Source organism: Dromiciops gliroides, chromosome 1 (assembly GCF_019393635.1).
Source record: "Dromiciops gliroides isolate mDroGli1 chromosome 1, mDroGli1.pri, whole genome shotgun sequence".
Lineage (NCBI taxonomy): Eukaryota > Metazoa > Chordata > Mammalia > Microbiotheria > Microbiotheriidae > Dromiciops > Dromiciops gliroides.
Genome location: NC_057861.1, coordinates 531,504,907 through 531,527,904, shown reverse-complemented (window position 1 = coordinate 531,527,904; position 22,998 = coordinate 531,504,907). Strand labels below are relative to the sequence as shown.

Here is a 22,998-nt window from a genome sequence, read left to right as displayed (position 1 = left end):
TTCAAATAATGGAACAGTTTATATAGTAAAAAGTGAACCTTATTTTATGCTGCTTCAACTTTCAGCACTGTTTTTTTTTAAATCCTTTCCTCTCCTATCTCTGTTCATTATGTCAACACATCTTCCTCCATTTCTGATTTTCCACTTCTGTCTGATGAAGCCTCTCTTTTCTTTCAAGACCCAATTTATTTCAGTTAGTCATCAAGTATTTTAAAAATACTTAATTTGTGCCATTGTGTTGGGGATGCAAAACCAAAGCAGAATGAATCCCTGCCCTCAAGGAGATTAAATGCTACAACATGTATATCTGAAATGCCACTTTCTTCAGGGCTTCAGGGTAAGTTAGGAAATTGGAGTAGGGAGAAATCTTATTTTTGTTCCTTCAGATTTTAATCACTTTACACGAAATGCACAAATAGTAAGCAAAATAATGAAGTAAAGAATATTGTCTGCATTCCTAACTTTTAGAGTATGCATTTATTCAGGATTATCAATAATACTTCAATTTTCCTAAAATTCAATATGAAATCTTGCTTCCTGTCTTTTAAAAAGATTTTTGTTTTTCTACTTATTTATTTAAGTTTATTTGAGAACTTTTTTGTTTTCTATGGAACAATTTACCTTACCCCTTCACAATTATTCTTTCTTCAGTACTTTTTGGGATCCAGGGACATTCTTTATAATGCATGTTTCAGTCCATCATGAGTTTTGTTACTACTATGGTCTAACTAATCTCTATATCCATAAGTCACCATTTTGTTCCTCCATGCCTATGAAGTCTTTATCCCTCCTCACAGTGCTTTATATATACATATGTACATTTTATAGCTCATCAGTAGAATGTAAGTTCCTTGAGGGCAGGGACCATTTCATATTGGTGCTTGTAGCACCAGTATATGTATAACATAGCAGGTATTTAATAAACATTTATTTGAATTGACTGAAATTAATTGCATATTTGCATTTTTAGATTAAAGTATACAGGCAGTTCTCCCTTCCCTTAAGTGAATCAAGGTTCTGAAGACCTTTCCCTCTCCTCAGGAAGCTCAGCGTGGATCCATCCCTTCCCCAGCTGGATACCCAGCAGCCCAAGAGGTTTCAGTGCATCTGTTCCTGCAGCTGGAGGGACTTTGGTGCTTGGGGTCCCCCACAGCAGCTTCAGTGCCTAGACTAGAGGACCCCTGGCTCAGGCCTGCACTGGTGCTGCAGCTGCAGCATCCCCTGCCAATGTCTCCTGGGAGCCAGAGCCCAGATAGCTGGGGACTTGCTGTCCACAAGCAGGGGAGTCAAATTTGAGTAATGAGAACTTAAGGAAAACAGAACTATCTGTAATGCTTTCTATCATTTGGAGGTTTGGATTTGATAGTGGTGTGATTAAGAAAAACCTTGATGGGGATTTGGTTATGGCCTCATGGTGCAAATAAATAGGCTTTCTCTAATAGTTCACTGATAAGAAAATTGTACCCTCTTCAAAACTTTTAAAACTCTTAAAACAGTTCAGACTAACTCAACTTACAGTGACTCTTAACTCACAACATTACTTTTGATACAAACTACTTTTTCTTAAAGATACTATGTTTCTTTCTACATAATATAACATTTCATGAATAAAGTTGATTTTATAAAAAAGAGTCATTCTGTGTTTAGTAGAAAGAGAACTGCATTTGAAGTCAGTTTTGAATCCTAGTTTTGTTTTTTTGCTACTTGTCTGTGCTTAACCAAATCACATAGTCTCTTTGGGCCTTCATTTCTTTATCTGTGAAAGGAGTGGGGTAGAGCAGATGATCACTAAGCTCCTTCTTTTAAAGCCTGTGCTGTAAGACCACATAAAGTTTTCAGATAAGAAAAAAAAACTTACCTCAAGGTTTAATTTTTGCTTCATTTTCAGGACTGTAGTTTTTCATATTTTCTTTGGTTGTGGATCTGTCACTAACAAATTGTTATGGAACAAGTTTCTTGGTACCCACACATTTCTTGAAAAGGGAAATTGTCACATCTGATGATTTCTATTGCACTTCACTTTATTGAAAGACCTAAATAGTTAAGTCTTTTAGATATCATGTGTGAATGTGTTAGTACTTAGGTCAAAAAACTGTCTGTGGAAAAATGAATCTTGATCACTGGACTGTGAAAGGCACTTGTGGTTGAGTGGAGAGGGGCCTGGATTGGCATCAAAGGGCCCTGAGTTTGAATCCCATCCTTGACACTTATTACTATGCGACTTTGGGCAGGTTACTTCTCCTTTCTAGTCCTCAAATTCCTTAGATGATGTTCAATGTGTCCCTTCCTGCTTTAAATCTATGATTCAATTAGTAAATCAATAAACATTTATTAAGCACCTACCAAGTGCCAGGGACTGTGTTCTGGGGATACAAAAAAGGCAAAATTCAGCCCTTGCCTGGTGCTTACAATCTAATGAGGAGACAAGCAAAAAAAAATTAGTACAAACAAGATATGTACAGGATAAATAGGAAATAATTAAATGAAGAAAGACACTAAAATTAAGAGGATTTGGGAAAGGCTTCGTGTAGAAGATTGGATTTTAATTGGCACCTAAAGAAAGCTGGAGAAGCCAGTGCATGGAGATGAGTAGGAAGAACATTCCAGGCATAGGAGACAATCTTGTTCATGGAACAGCAAAGAAGACCACTGTCATAGGACTGAAGAGTACATGGTGGGGAGTAAGTTGTAAGAAGACTGGAAAGGTAGGAAGAGGCTAGGTTATAAAGGACTTTGAACACCATTGAAAGAAAGGATTTTGTATTTGATCCTGGAGATGATATGGAACCATTGGAGTTTTCTAAGTAGACATGGTTGGAGTTGCACTTTAGGAACATCACTGGTGGCTGAATGATGGATGGATTGGAGTGTGGAAAGCCTTGAGGCAGGCATACCCACTGTCAGAGGAGAAAAGAGGGAGTATTTGAGAGATATTGTAAAGATGAAATTTACAGGTCTTGGCAACAGATTGTATGACTGTGGAATGAGAAATGTTGAAGAGTCTATGAAGACACATAGGGACTGGGAAGATAGTGTTGCATTCAACAGTAATAGGGAAATTAGGATGGGGGTGAAGGGAGGAGAGCTTTGGGGAAGATGTCTACTTGATATCCAGTTTGAGGTGTCTGAAAGGCAGTTGTAAATGCCAGATTGGAGGTCAACAGGGAGGTCAGGGGAGGATAGGTAGATTTGAGAATCATGAGCATAGAAATGGTAATTAAATCTATGGGAGCTGATGAGATCAACAGAGGAAAGTAATATAAAAGGAGAAAAGAAGAGGGCCCAGGACAGAACTGGGACAGTTGTGGTTAGACTGTATCATCTGGATGAGGATCTAGCAAAGGAATCTGGGAAAATGTGCTCAGATGGGTAAGAGGAAAACTAGGAGAGGATGAAGTCTTGAAAACCTAGAGTGAAGAGTGTATCCTGGGAAGAGAGATTGATTAACAGTGTTAGAGACTGCAGAGAGGTTGAGGATAATGAGGACTTAGAAAAAGCTATTGAATTTGACAATTCTAGATCAGTGGTCACTTTGGAGAGAGCAGTTTAGGTGGAATGATGAGGTTAGAAGTCAGGGGTTAAGAGTGTGAACTTGACATCTATCATAAGCTCTACATCTCTTGTGGATGACCTTTTCAAGGAGTTGAGCCACAAAGGACAGTAGAGAAATAGGATGATAGTGGGGATGGAAGATCAAGTGAAGTTGTTTTTTTGAGAATGGAGAGGCAGGTGTGTTTTTAGGAAGTAAAGAACGAATCAATTGGCAGAGGGAGATTGAAGATAAGTGATAGTGGTGATGACAAAGGGTAGTCTGTTGAAGGAGAGAGGATGGACTGGGATTGTTTGAGCAGATAGAGGGGCTAACCTTAGTATGGAGTGAGGTGATCTCATCATGTGAGGCAGGTATAAGGTTGGAGATAGTGGCAGAAGGTATATGAGTGATATGAGATGAGGTAGAGGGGAGAAGAGGATGCTCATGGAGAATGTTCTCATTCCCCCCGCCCCCTATAAAATAGGAAGCATGAGGAGGGATAAAGTAATTTAGAAGAGTCACTATAGAGAGTGGAATAGTGAGTTTCTGAGGGAGGTAAAGTAAGATTACCTGTCAGCAGTGAGGGCCTAGTTGAGGCTATGTAACATAAATTTGTAGAGGACCTAGTCAGAAGGGTTGTGGTTTTCTCTATCTTTATTCAGCAGCATGTGTAGGAGCAAAGGTAGTGGGGGTTATCCAAAACTGAGGCTTGGCAACATTCAGTCAGCATAAGGATAAGGGGGATAGGTATTCAAGAGAAGATGACAAGGAGTCCAGATGGATAAAAGAGGAGAAAATGTCTAATGCAGGGAAGATATCTTGGAAGAAAATTGAAAGGCCATGAGATTAGAGATCACAATTTAGACAAAGCGTAGGATTTGGTAAGAGAAGGGAGAAATAGAAAGCTAATCTGTTATGGTCAGAGAAGGGGATATTAGAATTTTGAACATGGAGGTGGTACATTTGTGGGTGTTATCAAGATAAAAAATATGACCATCTTTGTGTGTGGCTAAGGTGGGATGGAAGAGTAAATCATGGGATGTGAGTTGATTGAGGACCTGAGAAGTCAGGACATTTGAGGGAGAGTCAAAATGTATGCTTAAGTCCCCTATTATAGGAAGAGAGGAAATTGTGAATCTTGTACTGAACTCATTTAAGAAGAGGAGGCCTGTAGACAAGAGCTACTAGAATTTTGATTGGGTGGTAGAGATGAATAACTTGAACCTCAAAGGAGGGGAGTTTACTGAGTGATTCTTGGTTGTAATCCTAATTCCTTTGCCCTCTGGAATATCATATTCCATGCCCTCCAGTTCTTTACTATAGAAGCTGCTAGATCTTGTGCTATCCTGACTGGGGCTCCACAGTACTTGAATTCTTCCCTTTTGGCAGCTTGGAATATCTTCTCCTTGACCCGAGAGCTCTGGAATTTGCTTATAATATTCCTAGGAGTTTTCCTTTTGGGATCTCTTTCAGGAGGTGATCAGTGGATTCTTTCAATTTCTATTTTACCTTCTGCTTCTAGAATATCAGGGCAATTTCCCCTAACAATTTCTTGGAAGATGATGTTTAAGCTCTTTCCTTGATCATGGTTTTCAGGTAGACCAATAATTTTCAAATTATCTCTCCTGGACCTATTTTCCAGGTCAGCAGTTTTTCCAAGAAGATATTTCACATTGCCCTCTATTTTTTTTTAATTCATTTGGATTTGCTTTATTGTGTCTTGGTTTCTCATAAAGTCACTAGCTTCCATTTGTTCAATCCTAATTCTTAGGCAGTTATTTTCATCGGAGAGCTTTTGTACCTCCTTTTCCATTTGGCCAATTTGGCTTTGCAAGCTGTTGATTTTATTTTCATGTCTTTCCCGTATCACTCTCATTTCTCTTTCCAGTTTTTCCTCAACCTCTCTAACTTTGTCTTCAAAGTCCTTTTTGAGTGCCTCTATGGCCTGAGACCAATTCATATTTTTCTTGGAAGCTTTAGATATAGGGGCCCTGACATTGACATCTTCCTCGATCTTCCTTGTTACTGAAGAAACTTTCTATGGTCCTCACCTTTCTCTGTCTGCTCATCTTGCTTTTCTTTTACTTGACTTTTAGCTCCTTAAAGTGGGGCACTGTTTCCAGGCTGTACTATCCCAAGCTTCAGAAGGTCCCAGGTGGTATGATTTAAGGAAGAGCAAGTTCTTTGCTCACCTGGCCTGTTCCCTGGTCCATAGATGACCCCAGACCAACTTGCTAATCAACCAGCTTTGTGTGTTGTGGTTGTCAGCTCTGACAAACCTATGCCGCTCCTCCACCTGGGCCACTGCTACTCAAGCCTACCTCCTAGTTTCCAGCAGGGGTGAAAACCCAATTTCTGCCTCAGCACCAGCATAGACCCCTGTAGTATCCACCTTTCCAAGGGCTCAGCCCTCTCACCAGACTTTGAGCTTAGTTCCAGATGAAACTGGCGCTGCAGCTGATTCAGAGGCTCTGGGCAGGGGGGTGGGGGGTGTCTCTTTCTCTGGTGAGGCCTTCCTGGGACTGGATCTGTGTCAGGGTGACTGTGGGGTTCGACTCCACTCCTGTCTGAGCACAGCAGCTCCCTCCTTCCGACCTTCCAAGCTGTCCTTGGTTGGAAGATGATTTCAGCACATTCTTCTGTGGGTTTTGCTGCTCCAGGAATTGTCCTATGGCATTATGTGGATGTTTTTTGGAGCCTTTTTTCTTTAAAAAAGATCATAATTAATTTATTCTGGTTTAAAATAAAACATGATATAAAGTATTACCTCAAATTTAAAAGTCTGTAATTTTTACTTGAATTCAGTTAAGTTATAACCTGGATTTTTAGAATTGAAGGCTTCTTGGTAATTTATAGAAAAATTAAAATAATGCCTTATTGTTCAGTTGCAGTTTTAAAGCTTTCAATTTTGTTGAAAGTTTAATGTACAAGGCAAGGTTTACTAATAAGCATTTTTGAAGTTATACAAATTAATCCTAGTAAGGGTCCATTCTTTAATGTCAGTGTTGTAAATTATTATCACATTATTTCTGTGTCTCTGACATAATTTCTTGCACAGATATAAATCCTTATTTTGTGGGTGAAAAAGGATATGGTTCAATAGGATTCAAGAACTAAAAAATTATTCTGTCTATTCAAATTGGTAATACATAATACTTCTTTCGAAGTGAAGCATCAGAGTAATTATAAAGGAATGATAATGGAATCTGTTATCTATTTGGAAAAACAGATTTTATTGCCATTTATAATAAAAGCAAATGGCTTGCCATTTATTTTAGAAAGAATTATTGGATTTAGGTCCTAAAGAAGCTTTAGATTTCTTAATTCAATTAAATTTGGTAGCAGCTGGAACAAATTGTTAGGAATGCCATAATATGTTGTAGGAGACAGTGATACTTTTAGAGGTTTTGACCTTAAGCCAATAAAACACTGTCATTTCCAAATAACTTTTCTTCAGAAATAGATATGAAGTTTTATTTTTGGCAATAAATATTCTAAGTTTTTAATGTGATTTGCCTTTCAAAATTTATTAAAACACTCAAAAGTTAAAATTAAAAATTAAATTAGTCAAGTATTTGGTCTGTTTAAATGAAGTCTAATTAGTTAAAAATCACTATAGATCCGTGTTAAAAACTATGGTATTCCAGGGTGATAGGTTCTATCATCTTTTATGGGAGTCCCTTGCATTCTTTACCAGTGGAGCCTTCTAATTCCTTTACAAGGTCAGCATAATGATAGGTAGAACCTGTTTCTTCATGCAGTTAATTTGATCTAGACTTCTAATCACAGTGTTCCATTGGTTCCCTTGCAAGAATTAAGATGTTATGGCCTTCACTTCTAGTTTGTAATTTTTTATACCAGAATTCTGAATGAAGCTTACAATGCATAGTGCTATTAAGATCAAGGGTTAACAGAAATTATAGGGTTTAAAAATTATTGCTGTAATATCTGCAATTCCTAATATAAATTCCAGGAAGCCAGAGGCTTCTGGGCAACATATGCAAATTAAATGGGAAAGAAATATTCCATATTCTGGGAAAGTCTTAATTACCTAGAGCTGATCAAATAATGAGGTCACAGAGGTCTGTACCTTTATATAGAGCTATTATGTCTGATTTTGTCTCTGGCTGTGCTCCTAAGCAAATGTGTGTATATATACACATATAATATACACACACACACACACACACACACACACATATATACTTTCATTTCCTGTGGCTTCTGGCCTGCTAACTGGAAGATGTATGTGATTAAAAGCTGCCAAATGTGACAAAGTTTTCCACTCACTACATATAACTAGAAAGCTGAAGGAATGACTGAAAACCATAGAATTTTAGAGCTGGAAGGGATCTTAGTATAGGTTCATAGATTTCAAATTGGAAGGAACTTTATATAGCTTCTGTTCCAAATTCCTAATTTTTCACATGAGAAAACAAGTATAGAGAAGTTGTGACTACTGCAAGGTAACACAGGTTGTAGCAGAATTGGGATTCAAATGTAATTCCTTTGGTTCCAAAATTTAGGCTTCTTAAAATTACACCATACAGCCTCTTAAAACATATCTGGGTGACTCGAGAATTCAATTTCAAGTAAAATTCAACAAGCATTTATAAAATACCTACTATGTACCAGGCACTGGGATATGACAAAAATGAAAATGATTACTTCCCTTAAAGAGCTTATGTAGACTACTGGGGAGAAACAACATGTACATAGACAACTAAATGTAATATATATACATATATATATATATATATACACACACACACACACACACACATATACATATACATGTACACATATACTATATATATACATATACACACATATATATATATACACACACATATATATATATACACACACATATATATATATATATACCAAATGATTTCAGATATGAGGGAAGGTTTGGAGCTCTGACAATTAAGGGGATCAGGAAAGGCCTTTTTTGGGAGGTAGCAAGGAAAGCATTCCAGGCAGGGTACATATAGTAGGCCAATTTGACTGGTATGTAGTGTACATGAGTAGGAATAATGGGAATAGTATGTGTATTATATATATATTTGTGTGTGTATATATGTATGCATGTATATGTATATACTTTAATTCTCTGTGGCTTCTGGTTTGCTAACTGGAGGATACATGTGATGAAAAGCTTCCAAATTCATGACAAAGTTTTCCATATACTACATATAACCAGAAAGTTGTGGAAATGACTAGATAAATAGGAACTTTTATACACCCTAAGTGAAAATCATCTCTTTAGACCAACTTGACCACTTCTGATCAGTCTCCTTACTTTACAGTTGTGCAGTCTGAGGCTTGAGAATGAAGTGACTTGCCTAAGATCAATCCAACTGGTTGATGGCAGTCATCAGTATAACCCAGGCCTCCTGACTTCCATTCCATTGTTCTTTCCACTGTTTCATTAACCTTTAAGACTGGTCTCAGCTTTCCCACTACTTTGCTACTTGATTTGGATTCTGAATTTTTATTGCTCAGCATTTCAAATTCTGTTTGTATAGTTAGAGTGCTCACACTTTTTATGAGTCTGTTCCTCAGATTGGTTTGTATTTTGAATGCACAAAGTATTCTTAATAAAGAGATTTATTTGGTTACCTAAGAGTGGATTGCATTCTGTTTTCCAAATTTGCTATGCTTAGCTCCATTAAGAAACTTGAATCACCATTCCTTATAGTTAGCATCCTTGTGGAATTACACTTGTAATTGTAGTCAAGTTACTTTTTGAGTTGGGGGGGGTATCTATAGAAATGTACTCTAAATATTTCATTATATAGATAAATAGACTATAACACTGAGAAACTAAGACTTATCCAAGGACAGACATCTGTACCAGATTTAGAATCCTGCTGGAGCAGCTATGTAGTGCAGTGGATAGAGCACTGGGCTTGGAATCAGGAAGACTCATCTTCATGAGTTCAAATCTGGCCCCAGGTGCTTAATAGCTGTATGACCCTGGGCAAGTCACTTTACCCTGTTTGCCTCAGTTCTCATCTGTAAAATAAGAAGAAAATGACAAATCATTCCAGTATCTTTGCCAAGAAAACCCTGAATGGACTCATGGAGAGTTGGACAAAACTGAAATGATAGACCAACAACAAAGAGTTCTGTTCTCCCTCAACTCCTTAAAAACCCAAAACCTAGGGGCAGCTAGGTGGTACAGTAGATAGAGCATTGGCCTTGGATCCAGGAGGACCTGAGTTCAAATCTGGCCTCAGACATTTAACACTTACTAGCTGTGTGACCCTGGGCAAGTCACTTAACCTCAATTGTCTCACCAAAAAAAACCAAACCCCAAAACCCAAACCTGTCATACTTGGTTTCTCCATGTTGGTGGTATTGGAAATCATGGAATCCCTTCAGCTTAATTTGGGAGCAGTCTTAACTTTAGTTGCATTGTAGGGAGTAGAGTGGTAAGTTTCATATACTTACCCCTAATTTTTAATTACAAACTGAATATCATGGATTAGAACCTTGTGTAGGTTGGACTTAATTATATTCCTCAGTATCAGTGTTGTGTACCTTTTATCATGTATAAATACACCCTTAGTGGTTGCAAGGAGGAAGAGTATGGATATAATTACCAAGTCTGTTATCAGTGCTGGAAAAGCAATACAATGCAGCTGACTTCCTCAGAATGAATTAGTATTGGGATCAGTAAGAGATAACAAGCATTATTGTTAAGAGGCTACTGTGAGGGAGGGGAGATATTGAAAAAAAAATAGAAAACATTATTCAGTGGAAGAGAATAAAAGTTGCCAAAGAGTTGCATTGCTTAGGTTTACATTAGAAATTAAGTAATGCCAAAAAATAATTCAAGAATATATTGATAAGGACTCCTAAGCCAGTATTGAGTGCCTTTAAGTAAATCAAGGGTACAAGCAAAGGCAGTGACACCATAGGGGAAGGAAAAAGAGCAAGCAGAAAGACTGAATGATGCATTTAAATCTTTACTAATAGGTTGATTCTCACTTCAAATGTCAAATATACCTTATGCTGTAACCAACAGATCTGTCTGCCATCTCAGAGAAGGAATATGGAATTGTGGAAAATATACTGACTGAATTTGAATCCTGGTTTTGATATTTATTAGTGATGTGACTTTTAGCAAATTGCTTAACCTCTTTCCTTCACTTTTCTAATCCATAAAATAAGAATAATATTTACACCCCTTGGCTCATAGGTTGTTGTTAGGAAATCACATCAGTCACACTGTAAGAAGTAGAGTGATGATAAGTTCCATATAATGGCTCTTAATTCTTAAGTCCAAATGACATAGACATTTCTAACAGCATTATCATGGATTTGAGCTTTGTGTGAGTAGGACGTTATTATGTTCCTCAACATCAGCCTGACAACTTGTGATATAGATGCATGTGATTATTTCACAATCAAGCCTTGCATGTTCCTGTTCCTGTACCCTTACTCATGCCATTCCCTCCTTCTGAAATCTGACTTATCCACCCCTGCCCATGGAGAGGGCATCTTGTCTACTTAAAATCTTCCTTCCCTTTAATATCCTGTTCAAATGCCAGCATCCTGCATGGAGGCCGTTTCTGAATACTCCAGCTGAAAACAGTTCCTTCCTATGAATACTTACAGTAATTTCTACTACTCTTATGACACTTATCCATATTTCCTTGTATAATAGGTTTTATATATGTTACCTCTTCTGTTATATCATAAGCTCATTCAGGATAGGCACTATACAATAATAAACATGAAACACATGCTGTAATGGAGAAACCATTAGAATCAGGGTCAAAAGATAAGTGTTCTGGTTAGTTTAGTGGCTCTGCCACTTTACTAGCTATGTAATCTTGGGCAAATTATTTAATCTCTTTGAAACTCAGATCAGTTTTCTTGTGTGTGTAAAGTGGAGATAATGTATGCCCTGTCTAGCTCACAAAGGTATTGTGAGGATCAAATCAAATATGTGGGTAGACAATCAAAAAGTGTAAAGTGTTATAAAAATGGGGTTTAGACCCCAGATTTCATTGGCATAGAGAACTCCTGATGTGGAAATAACTTTCACTAATGCACATTGGCAACTCATGTGCAACTAATATAGTCTTAGAGAGTTGCCTAAGTCATTGAGAAATTAAATGACCCATGATCACATAACTATTATGTACCAAGTTCAGAACTTGAACCCAGATATTTCTTACTCCAAGTCTGGACCTTTACCCACTCTATCATAATGTTTCTTTGTAAAAACTTTATGCATTATTACAGTCCATCTTTGCCTCCCTTGGAGGACTTAATGTAATACTTCACATATAATTAGTACTCAGTAAACACTCACTTAATGAATGGAATCTATAGAAGTCAGTAGCAGAAGTATGGATCACAGAAGCAATTCTCTCCTCCCTCCTTCTCTATACCTCAAATCTCAATGATATTAGCCTCTTTTCCTTTACATCAGTCTGGTAAAGATGACTTCTACTTGCCAAAACCAACCCCTTTACCTCTTCCCTTGATCCCATCTACTTGTTTCATACAACAAATTGCCACCTCAATCACTCCCCCCACTCCCCGCCTCAATAATTTTCAATCCCTCCTTAGCTTTCCAACTGCTTATAGATATGCTTAGGTCTTCTTCCATCCTAAATTTTTTTATTTGATTGTACCTCAAACTATTGTCCTATATACTTCCATCCCCCTTCTTTGTTGCTTTAGAAAAGTATGTATTTTTTCAAAAAACACTTAAAATTTTTCTTTAACCTACCTCTCCATGGGAAACAACTCCTGGAACAAATATTCATAGTCAAGCAAAACAAATACCCATATTAACCATGTCCAAAAGTGTTTGTCTCATCCTTTATTTTATCTTTCTTTTCACAGCCAAACTCCTAGAAAAAGCCTTCTGCTTCACTTCTCTCACTTCTCAATCCTTTGCAATATGGTTTCTGACATCAGTCAACTGAAACTGCTCTCTCCAAAATTATCAGTGCTCTCTTAATTGCCAAATGTGTTAACTTATTCCCAATCCTCATTTTTGTTGACCTCTCTTCAGCATTTGACACTGTTGACCATTCTTTCCACGTGTATACTCTCTCTTTTCTGGGTTTCTGAAATGCCACTTTCTCTTGGTTCTTCTAATTATCTGACCACTCTTAAATGTCATGTTGGATCGTACTCCAAATAACATTTCCTAGTTCTGCCTGTTCCCTAAAGCTTTGTCCTGGATCTTTTATTCTATTTGTATACTCAATCATATGGTGACTTTCTGAGCTCCCATGGCTTTAATGATCATCTTTATGTTGTTGATTCCCTAATCTATATGCTAAATATGTATATATATGTATATGTATGTGTATATACATATATATATATATATACACACACATATATATGTATATATGTAGTATCTTTCCCAAGCTCAAGTCCTGAGTCTCTAACAACCTATCAGACACTTCAAACCAGATGTATTCTAAGTATGTCAGTATTTCAGACAGAACTCATTATCTGCTCTCTGTCTAACTTACCCTTATCGTTTCTTTTGAGGGTATCTAGTCACCTTGGTTTGCAACTTTGCAATGTTCTTTGAATTTTCATTCTTCTTCATCCTGGATATCCAGTTGGATGCTGAATCTTGTTGATCATACTTCTATAATACTTTTTATACTTCTTATAACCAACACTGTACATCAGGCCCTCATCACCTTCCACTTGGATTATTGGAAATCTCCTAATTAGTCTTCCTGCCTCATCCAACTCCCTTCCACAATCCATTCATTATAGACCTGCCAGTATGATATTCCTAAAGCACAGGTCTGACAATGTCACTTCCCTATTTAGTGGTTCCCTATTTACCCTCTAGAATGAATGAATTATATGCAAGTCATTCAGTTAACAAGTATTTAAGTACTTATTATGTGCCAGGCATGGTGGACAAAAACATAAATAGAGTCCTGCCCTCAAGAAGCTTACATGATAGTAGGGGAGAGCAGCATATATAGGGGAATGATTATCAATTTTTTTGTCTGACAATAAGAAAGATGGTGAGATGTTGTATAGCAGTGGTGTCAAAACTCAAATTGGAATGGGAGCTGCTAACATATACATAAAGATCCCTGCAGGTCACATATTGACTTAATTTTAAAATGCAATATTATTTTAAGGATCCCTGCAGCTCACATATTGACTTAGTTTTAAAATGCAATATTATTTATGGTTTATTGTATTTTAATTTATTTTGTTAAATATTTTCTCATTATATTTTAATCTGGTTCCAGCTTCACTTAGGAGTGTTGTGGGCCACATGCAGCCTATGAGCCGTGTGTCTGATACTTATGATATAAAGGGCAGTCAGTTGACTAAACCTTTTCAGGAGAAATGGTACTATTAATTTGATTACTGTGCACAGAGAAGAGGTAGAAAATGGATATGGAAGACAGGGCTGAGGGGATATACACAGGAAGATGGCAAGAAGGGACAGTGTGAGTAGATGTCTGAATGAAGTATGGTTAGCCATGTACAATCAAGTGATGTATTGGCCTAAGTGGATTAGTTTGTATTCAGTCACTAATTAACTGGGCTGAGCCCTAGGGCCGAAGGTCCAAAGATTAGTGGATTCTGGAAGATCTGTTATTGAGGTTCAGGTGTAGTGTGAAGGGTACCAGTCCAGGTTAAGGTAAAATAGAGCAGTTGCAGCATACAGATGGTAAATATATACACCTACTTTTGGGACTTTATACCCTTTACAACCTGCCTTCAGCCTACCTTTCAGGTTTTATTCTATGTTACTCCCCTTCATGCACTCTTTAGTCCAGCCAAATTGCTGGATGTGACGGATGACACCCTATTTCTCATATCTTCATTCATTTGCACTGGCTATTCCTCATGTCTGGGATGCATTTTGCTTTCATCTCAACTCAAGTTCCATTTTCTATTTGAAGCCTTCTCTAATTCCCTATTAGTGCCTCACAATACCTCCAAATTACCATGTTATTTATTTAGAAATAAATAACATACATACATACACACATATGCATAAGTATATACACATATATTGATATATTTTCTCCCTGAACAGAATGCCCTCTCCTTGAAGGGTTATGTATACTTTTTGGTTTTATCCCTACTACCTAGCAGAGCTTCTGGCAATATAGGATGCATAATCAATTCTTATTAATAAATTGATCATGCATAAAATGCATTATTATGGAAAATTAAATGCATATGAGATTTTGACCTAAAGATTACACAAAAGAATTTGGGAAAGTTAGAGGGAAATTATACAACCATGACTAAGTTGTATTAGTCAGCAGGCATTTATTAAGCACTTACAATGTTCTAGGAATATTAGTGTGTTTTTTAAAATTATGGCTACTACTGTGTTTTAAAATTAATTGCTATTGTACCAGTTCTGGCAGTGAACATATTATTATTTTGTTAATATAATATATCAATAAAGGCTTGACCAAATGTCTCCGTAACATTGCATGGTCTCAGCCCATTGGACCTATGCTGTTTTAAGAGGGAGGGCCAAGCCAAGAGCTTGCCTAGCACCAGCCAAGAGAGCAAGCCAAGAGCCAAGAGAGAAAGAGACTGATATTGGCATGGCCAAGGGTTTTATTCTCTCTTTTTTTTTTAAGTGAGGCAATTGGGGTTAAGTGACTTGCCCAGGGTCACACAGCTAGTAAGTGTTAAGTGTCTGAGGCCGGATTTGAACCCAGGTACTCCTGACTCCAGGGCCGGTGCTCTATCCACTGCGCCACCTAGCTGCCCCCCGGTTTTATTCTCTTTTGATAGAGGAAGGAAGATCATTATACATTGATCAAAGCTAATTGGTTAGTATCATTCAATTCCATTGGTTGGTATGGCTTGAGGGTGGTCTAAATTAAAAGGAACTCTACAGATGACATCATGAAAGAGTATACAAAAGACCTTGGCTGAAGGGCAAAGGCAAATCCAGTATTTAGGAATGGTTTGATCTCATCAGTTCACTGAGCTAGACAAAAGAATCTATTTCCATTTCTTTTGTTCCCTTGGATTTCTTCCAGACAAGATTTGCTGAAGTTCCTCAAGATCTGGACTTTCTAGAGTGGGGTGGGGTGGGGAGAAAGGCCTGATCTCTGGGTTCCCCCAAGAAATCCATTATTAATAATTATTCTCTTGGCTCCAAAAAGTCCATATAATACCATAGGACAATTCCTGGAGCAGCCAAACCCACAAAAGAACAGGCCAAGATAATTTTCCAGCCAAAGACAGCTTAGAAGGTCAGTAGAAGGGGGCAGCTATGCCGGGGCAAGAGTGGAGTCCAAACCCACAGTCATTCTGACACAGATCCAGTCCTAGGCAGGCCAAGCCAGGGAAAGAGACCCCCAGAGGCTCTGAATCAGCTGCAGCACCAGTTTCATCTGGAACTAAGCTCATGGTATGGTGAGAGGGCTGGCAGGGGGGAGATTACAGGGGTCTCTGCTGGAGCTGAGGAAGAACTTGGGTTTTTCACCCCTGCTGGAAACCAGGAAGTAGGCTTGAGTGGTGGTGGCCCATGTGGGGGAGGGGAGCAGGCTCATTGGAGCTAACAACCACAGCACACAAAGTTTTGCTGTCTGGTTAATTAGCAAGTTCACCTCGGGTTATCTATGGACCAGGGAATAGGCCAGGTGAGCGAAGCACCTGCCCCTCCTTAAATCATACAACCTGGGTCCCCCTGAAACTTGGGACAGAGCAGCCTGGAAACAGTGCCCCCCTTTAAGGAGCTAAAAGTCAAGTAAAAGAAAGGCAAGATGAGCAGACAGAGAAAGGTGAGGAACATAGAAAGTTTCTTTAGTGACAAGGAAGATTGAGGCGCACCCTCAGAAAAGGATAGCAAGGTCAGGGCTCCTATATCCAAAGCTTCCAAGAAAAATATGAATTGGTCCAGGCCATAGAGGTGCTCAAAAAGGACTTTGAAGATAAAGTAAGAAAGGTAGAGGAAAACATGGAAAGAGAAATGAGAGTGATGCAGGAGGATCATGAAAATAAAATCAACAGCTTGAAAAGCCAAATTGGCCAAATGGAAAAGGAGGTACAATAGCTTTCTGAAGAAAATCATTGCCCAAAATTAGGATTGAGCAAATAGAATCTAATGACTTTATGAGAAATCAAAACACAATAAAACAAATCCAAATGAATAAAAAAAATAGAGGGCAATGTGAAATATCTCCTTAGAAAAACAGCTGACCTGGAAAATAGAACCAGGAGAGATAATTTGAAAATTATTGGACTACCTGAAAACCATGATCAAGGAAAGAGCTTAGACATTATCTTCCAGGAAATTGTTAGGGAAAATTTCCCTGATAAAAAATTCGGGGGGTGGTGGTGGGGGGAGGTGTTGCAGTTGCCATAGCTGTGGTCTTCAGTGCATCCATCATAGTTGGCTTGTTTGGCTCATCTTGGAAAGCCATATTTATCACAGGCATGGCTTTGGTGTTGGCAGACTCCTAAACAGCTGAACTATTCAAGGAGCTCCATCAACTGATCAAGCAAACTCAGGAATAATGTTCCTGAAGTGAACATAACCTGATCAATTTCCAGAAGACACATGAGCGAATGCAGATAGAGAACAAACAGTGTCCCTATTACCAGACAAAGCCTTGAGGTCTCTACACCACAGCCAAGTCAGATGCAGAGGCAGAGTGCAATATTCTGTCCAGAGCTCTGGATAAGATTGCTTAAATCAAGACTTTGCTAGAAAAAAGCCACATTACAGCCAAAATCACAGGATTGTACAATGATTCAGAACTTCCATGAAAAACCATCCACCAAGGGGTGCTGATGACTCCGTTGCAACAGTTGGCCATGACATTGCCCATGTGGATTGGGAAACCTGGGGACAGGCCTCCACCCCTGTGTGGGGCCATTCCAGCTTTAGGGGACTATGTAGCCAAACCAGGTGATAAAGTGACTGCTCGAGTGAAAGCTGTGGATGGGGATGAGCAATGGATTCTGACAGAAGTGGTCAGTTATTGTCATGCCACCAACAAATATTAGGTGGATGACATTGATGGGGAAGGAAAAGAGAGATACACTTTGAGCTGAAGGAAAATCATCCCACTACCACAATGGAAGGCCAATCCTGAGACAGACCCTGAGGCTTTATTCCAAAAAGATCAGCTTGTTCTGGCTTTGTATCCCCAAATCACATGCTTTTACCAGGCTTTGATTCATACTCCTCCACAGCGGCCCCAGGAAGACTACTCTGTACTGTTTGAAGATACCTTCTATGCAGATGGCTATTCTCCCCCTCTCAATGTGGCCCAGAGGTATGTGGTGGCCTGCAAGGAACCTAAGAAGAAGTGAGGTTTGGTTTGGCTGAATCATGGACTTCTATTACCTTGCTTTTATTTATCTGATTCTTCTGCCATGTGCTTTGAAGGGGTGAATTAATGTATCATTCTCTGCAGATAAATAAATATACAGCCCTGCCCCCTCCAAAAAAAAAAAAAAGAAAGAAAATTGCCCCAATATCCTAGAAGCAGAAGGTAAAATAGAAATCAAAAGAATCCACTGATCACCTCCTGAAAGAGATCCCAAAATGAAAACTCCCAGGAATATTATAGCCAAATTTCCAGAACTCCCAGGTCAAGGGGAAAATATTGCAAGCAGCCAAAAAGAAACAATACAAGTACTGTGGAGCCACAGTCAGGATAGCACAAGCTCCGGCAGCTTCTACATTAAAGGATCAGAGGGCTGGGAATATGATATTCCAGAGGGCAAAGGGATTGGGATTACAACCAAGAATCAGCTATCTGGCAAAACTGAGTATAATCTTTCAAGTGGAAAAATTGGACTTCCATGAAAAAAGAGGACTTTCAGGTATTCGTGGTGAAAAGACCTGAACTGAATAAAAAAATTGACTTTCAAATAGAAGACCCTAGAGAATCATAAAAAGGTAAACAGGAAAGAGAAATTAAGAGGAATGTTAAAAGGTTAAACTGTTTATATTCCTGTATGGGAAGATATGTCTAACTCATAAGAACTTTCTCAGTATTAGGGCAGATGATAGAAATAAATTTAGACAGAGGGCACAGGTGGGAATTTATTATGAAGGGATATCTGTAAGGTATTTATTTTTTGCTTATCTCCTTTTTATGGGGTCATTGGAGTGGGGTGACATTCTTGGGGTCACACAGTGGGTGAATGTCTTGTGTCTGAGACTGGATTTGGGCTCGGGTACTCCTGGGTCCAGGGTGGGTGCTTTGTCCACCATGTCGCCTAGCTGTCCCATGATGACATCTTTAGGGTAAAATTGAGGGATGAGAGGAATGCACTGAGGGATGGGGAAGGGGAGAGGTAGAATGGGGTGAAATCTCATATGAAAGAAACAGTAAAGGGGTTATGGAGTGGGGGGAGAGATGGGGGAGGAGCAGGGCAGTGAATGAACCTTAACACTCATTAGAATTGGCTCAAAGACCTTAATCTCATCAGAGTTGGCTCAAGGAGGGAATAATATATACTCATTTGGTTGGAGTAATCTATCTAATCCAACAGGAAAGTAGGAGGGAAAGGGGATAAAGAGGGAGGGGTAAAAGAAGGGAGGGCAGAGTGGGGGAGGGGGAAGTCAGAAGCAAATCCCTTTTGAGGAGGGATAGGATGAAGGAAGATAGGTAATAGAATAAATATCATGGGAAAGGGAATAGGATGGAGGGAAACAGTTAACAATAGTAACTATGAAAAAGAGAAAAGGAAAAAAATTGTACAAAAATATAGTAATTCTTTGTGGTGGCTAAGAATTGGAAATTGAAGGAATGTCCATCAATTGGGGAATGACTGAACAAGCTGTGGTATATGATTGTGATGGAATATTATTGTGTTATAAAAAATGACAAGCAGTATGATTTCAGAAAAGCCTGGAAAGACTCATATGAACTGATGTACAGTAAAGTGATCAGGAGAACATTGTACACAGTGACAGCATTATAGCTCTATGAGCAATTGTGAATGACTTAAACTACTCTCAGCAATACAGTGAGTCAAGACAATCCCAAAGAACTAATGATGAAGCTTACTATCCATCTCCAGAGGAAGAATTGTTATTGATAGAACACAGACTGAAGCATGCTATTTTGCACTTGCTCTTTTTTTTACTTGAGTCTTTTTATGTAAAATTACTAATATGATAATGTTTTACATAATTGCACATATATAACCTATACTAATTGCTTGCAGCCTTGGGGAGGGGAGGGATGGAAAAAATAATTATTTTCTCACAGTTAGAAATGTCCTCTATGTTTCTTAGCTGAATCATTTCTCATCCAATATAAGGGTTCTGGGTGGAAACCTGGAGCAAATGTAGATTTGAACCTTGCCTTTAAATTTAGTAAATTGATGATTTTGCTGGTATTGAATAACTTTCAGGAAAGGAAAAAAAATGATTTCTCCTAGGAGAAACCAATCCCAGATGTTTCACTAGAGCAGTCTTCACCAAAGTGTGTACAAGCCCCCTAGAGGGCTGTGACATGATTCAAGAGGATTGTGGCTTAATCCTAAAGTTTGTGTGAGTAGTGTGTTGAATGGTGGGAAGGTGAGTCACATTCTACCCTTGCCACCACAGCTATTCAGTGGGGCTTGTCTCCAACATATCCATACCTTCCTATCCCTCTATTCCAACCACTTCTATCACTATGGAAGTTCATAACCTCCTCCCTTCTGAGGCAGAAAACTGTCCCTCAGGATAGTGATAAACTCCCTTCTCATGTACCAACAGCAACAGTTGCTCAAGTGTCATTGGGAAAGTCCCTTTTTACTTCCTGTACTCACCAAGGTGGTGGGGTGGGATGGAATTCTTGGCATGGGTTCATAGTCTAAAATCTTTGGAGACTATAACACTAAAATTCTTTGAGGAAAAAAAAAAGTGTGTGTGTGTGTGTGTGTGTGTGTGTGTGGAGAGAGAGAGAGAGAGAGAGAGAGAGAGAGAGAGAGAGAGAGAGAGAGAGAGAGAGAGAGAGGTATTTTGAGAGTACTTGGGGTTGGATGGAGTTTAGGAAATAAAAGAATTTCAGATGTTTTCTATTTATTTTCATATTATGCTCCAGACTTATTCATTTGCCACTTTTCACTGAAAATTATTTTCCCCCCACAATTTCTGTAAAATTATAATTTAGAATTAGAAAAACTAGTTTGAACAAATAATTTTGTTGACCTTTTAGCCTTGTTTAGTTTCTCTACTGTAATGATTTACTAATTAGAAAACATTCTTCCATTTTCAAAAATGAGCCTGCTTGTCATTTTACTGGACAAAGAGTTACTTTGCTACTTCTTTTGGTTATAACACTTCTGGTTTCTAAAGAAGCAGTGTTAGATTTTTATTTTTATAACACTTTTCCAGGATTTTTACCTCTAGAAATGTTTCAAGGAAAATGGACCTTTAAGTTCTATCTACATTGTATTATTGCAATATCTAAGCATGCTGATGATAACTTGTAGCAGTATTTGGTATGCTAGCTCTGGAAACCTTTGTAAATCCACCTGTAATTTTGAAAGTTTTGAAGAATGTTCAGAAATGTGCCTGGTTGGCTATAATTCCATTGGAGCAGAAATCTTATAGGTATAGTAACTTGTTTAATCTGCTCCCCAACAAAGCACACATAGGTTTTCAGGTTGGGCCCCCTGTGGTAGATCCCCATTCTTCTAAAGTTCTGTGGTGTATAATCTGGTCTGTACTCCTACTACCATAGCTTTCAAGCTTCTACTTGTGTGTTTCCCAGTAACACTCAGAATATACATTTAACTCACAGCAAAAATATTTCCTAAAATGGTATAGTAAGAGCATTAAGTATAAAAAATTGCGGCAGCTAGGTGGCACAGTGGATAGAGCACCAGCCCTGGAGTCAGGAGTACCTGAGTTCAAATCCGGCCTCAGACACTTAACACTTACTAGCTGTGTGACCCTGGGTAAGTCACTTAACTCCAATTGCCTCACTTAAAAAAAATCCTCAAAAAAAAAAGTATAAAAAATTTCTCCCATACACCTGGGGTCCACTTTCCCTCAAAAACAGTGGTTTGTGGGAAGGTGAGATACACATTTAGAGTGCAGTGATCCACACTCAGCAAATAGATTGGCCAGGGCTACTCCTTGGGCACTGCTGGCCCTTGACATCTTTTCTCTTCTTGTGTAGTTCTTGGATAGAGCCCACCTCTTGATTGCTAGGGCTGGTTCTTTCTTGAGTTCATAGCTCTCTCTCTGCTCTATTGCTAGAGGTCCCTCTCCTAGAAGATGCTTCTTTCCTCAAGTGCATCTTTACTCCCTCAAATGTGCCTTGAAGTCTTTGGAACAGATACTCCAACTATTAGATGGGGTACTTCTGTCTAAGTGAGTTGTTCTGCTGCTAGACCCTGTGACTGTTTGTGGAGGGTGGGGCAAAGGAGAGGAGAGAAAATCTCTGCCTCCCTCAAAGTAATGTGGAACAGGGTTATTTCCAGTCTGCTGGTTACTGCCTGGATTCTCTCAAACTGGCTGGATTATGTCTTTTCAGGGTCACCCAAAAGTGTAATTTGTTATTTATCCAATAACATTTATTCTTTTCTCATGTGGAGAGGTGCTTATATAAAGGGATAACAGCTTGTTAACACATTGTTAATGCATTAACTCTTTATCTCATTGTGACTACTCAGCAAAGCTGAAAGTGGGGAAATGCAGATAAGAATTTGGAACAAGGAATCTGGTAGTTTGAATAACTGAGTACCACTAATTTGTTGCTAGCAGCACTAAGCTCACAGGTGGAATCCTAGGGTATTCATACCTGGAAGGGAACTTAGAAATCATTGGGCCCAGCTCCTTTATTTTCCAGATGAGGAAACAGGTTCTGACAGGGAAGTGATTTTTCCACTATTAGGCAGCAGGTAGAGCCTGGTTTTTTAACATAGGTCCCTGTGATTTGAAATCCAATGTTCTTTCTTCTGTGCTTGTCAGACTCACTCTGTTCCTTAACCTATAATGAGGATTATCTTCCTATCCCTCGAGTTTGTCACTTAATGGACAGTAGTCATGCTGCCTGATCTCTTAGGTAAGCTCTTTGGTCTCTTCTCTCCTTGGGAACAACTGACCTCCCAGCCTTATACATATTATTGTGACTGATGTACAATGTGTGGAGAGAGGTCTCTTCAGATAATTTATGAATTAAAAATTTTATAAACAACAGTGCTAATGTAACTTAGAGAGGGACAGAAATTGTTAGGAAGGAGAATGATGGAGAGAATAGGGTCACAAGCCAATGACTCTTAAAAGGAAAAGAGGAAGAATGTGGCTAGTGTCAGCAAAAGGGGTAATAAATAGCATGAATTCCTACTTATCTATTACTTCTATCCTTCTGTGGATCATGAGACAGTTTCTTAGTCTCTTTCCCAGGTATAAGTTCCCATTGTGTAACTATCAAGTGACCATTCCAGAAGGTTCCATTCTCACTTTATATTACGGCAGAAATTCTGAAGGTAGAACAGTCAATTCA

The 22,998-nt window shown here is 38.6% G+C and overlaps 1 protein-coding gene and 1 pseudogene across 1 annotated transcript in view; both read left to right on the top strand.

Moving 5' to 3' along the window:
• The window catches only part of SDK1 (sidekick cell adhesion molecule 1), a 1,142,665-nt gene that overhangs the window by 58,771 nt on the left and 1,060,896 nt on the right, over positions 1 to 22,998 (top strand).
• On the top strand, positions 16,961 to 17,851 carry LOC122751874 (annotated as a pseudogene).